The sequence below is a fragment of the Solanum tuberosum genome, unplaced genomic scaffold (genome assembly GCF_000226075.1).
Source record: "Solanum tuberosum cultivar DM 1-3 516 R44 unplaced genomic scaffold, SolTub_3.0 scf00629, whole genome shotgun sequence".
In the NCBI taxonomy this organism is placed as follows: Eukaryota; Viridiplantae; Streptophyta; class Magnoliopsida; order Solanales; family Solanaceae; genus Solanum; species Solanum tuberosum.
This window is the reverse complement of record NW_006239549.1, coordinates 100,881-102,805: the sequence shown is the minus strand read 5'-3', so window position 1 is coordinate 102,805 and position 1,925 is coordinate 100,881. Positions and strand designations below refer to the sequence as shown.

Sequence of the window (1,925 nt, the reverse complement as noted above, 5' to 3'; positions counted from 1 at the left end):
AGTTTGAGAAAGAGTATAAGGGAACTAAGTATTTCCCAAATGTCTCATTTTTACATGAAGAAAAAGAGTAGACTTTATTTTAGAAAAGTTAAAAGAATTTTCAAGAAGATTAAGTACAGATCATTTACCTTTTTACTCAATGTAAAAATACCTTATTTTCTAAATGAGCAATGTGTTTCAGGGATATTTCAGAGAGGATAGTTTGAGCAATTATCTCAAACCAGAGAAAGAGTATGTTTTTATACATTTGAGAAAGTGTATATGTTATTGGGAGTAGTATTAAGCACCGACATGGGGGAGAGTTCAGACAACTCACAGCTCTCATAAACCATGTTTTGCCAACATTGATACAAGATCATACGTTTTAGATGAATCCTTAGTGCCTTCGGGCAGAGCTTAGTGATCCACTTAGTTGAGGTGTGCTATATCCCAGCACGATATAGGAAAGTTCTAGTAGTGTGGACAAGACGTTGTATACTCACGTGGCTCATAGTTGTTGACACCCAATTTTGGACCTCCACAATATATATTAATCATCGAGTTTCTTAAATTCCAAACGATTTGAAATAATTTACTTTGTAAAGTTCAAAATGTTTTTCAAGTTACTTTAATCAATTTCATCATTTTTATAATTTTTATGTAATATACATGTTTTATATAATTTGTATATAATTAGTATATTTTATAAACATTTTGAAAATACATCTCAAAAAGATTTTAAACTTTTAGTAAGTATTTTATTAAAATTAGTTTAGTATAAATTATAGTTATAATTTCGAGTTATTTAAATTAGTTAGTTTATAATTGAGTTAATTATTTTATTTCATCAAAATTAAGAAGCTCATTAATTAATTATATTAATTCGTCCTATTTAAGTTTTAGCCGAATTTGCTAATTAAATATCAATTTGGCTAATTTCTTAATTCCCATTTAGCCATTTTTCCTATTGCAAATCTAACCCAATTTAAACCCTTTTTAGACTTAAGTTTTGGGCCTTTTTCAGCCGGCCCAGTTCCAATTCAATACCTTCCTTCAGCAGCCCACTCTTAACCAACCAAAATTCAAGCCCACTAATTTAATACCAAGCAAACCCATTCCAACAATACAATACATACAACACCAAACCGACCCAATCCCTGACCCGGCCCCATCCTCTTATTCCCTTTCAATTTCAATACATCAACAGTAGCAGTACCAAAACCGACCCCTGCTTCTTCTTCCTTCCAAACAACAGACAAGCAACGTTCAAATCCCAGCAAATCCGGAAATCAGCAGGTGTCTGCTGCGCCCATACTCTTCATCGTCCCCTTCCCCCCTTTTCACGGAAATCAGATTTTGCCCATCCCCTTGACTGTGGTTTCGAAAAGAGCAGAGAGGATTGAAATTGTTGTTTGAATTCTCAATGGATTTTCCCCCCTAAAACGATTTTTCTTCTTCTATATATTCCCTCTTTCAATCACTGTTTGAAGGGGGGGATTTTTTTTGGCAAGAACTTATAGAGAAATACATCTTAAATATATATATAAGTTCTTCCTTTGTTTGTGAGCTGCTAGTATTCATAGGAGTTTCCGGAAGATCGCAGTCGGTGGTCAAGTCGTTACTCCTTGTTCATCCTGTCCCTGTTCGCTGCCCACAACAAGGTAAGCAACTCTCGGCCTCTTCCCTTCTTCTTTCCGATTTCGATGAGTGTTAAATCAAGAAATATTTGTAGTTGGGTTATGAGTTGATCTTATATAGTTTGAGCCTAAGTTTTCTCTTCTTCGTAGTCTTTCCGAAACTATTATGTGTATTTCGTATTCAAAATGATTTTATCGCCTGTTTGATCTGCTTTTCTCTGTTTATGGCTCTTCTCGAGTTTTTCTTAGCATGAGTTGTGCTCATTTCGATTTCTGTTTGTTTATTCGTTAATCATCTTAATACTACTC

General features: G+C 34.1%; 1 long non-coding RNA gene across 1 annotated transcript in view; it reads left to right on the top strand.

Annotated features, from left to right (window-relative positions):
* The first annotated feature begins 1,201 nt into the window (after positions 1 to 1,201).
* Positions 1,202 to 1,925, top strand: part of LOC107058758 (uncharacterized) — a 2,639-nt gene continuing 1,915 nt past the window's right edge. Inside the window, exon 1 of the long non-coding RNA XR_001472309.1 lies at positions 1,202 to 1,640. This is a non-coding gene — a long non-coding RNA (uncharacterized lncRNA). The remainder of the gene's footprint in view (positions 1,641 to 1,925) is intronic.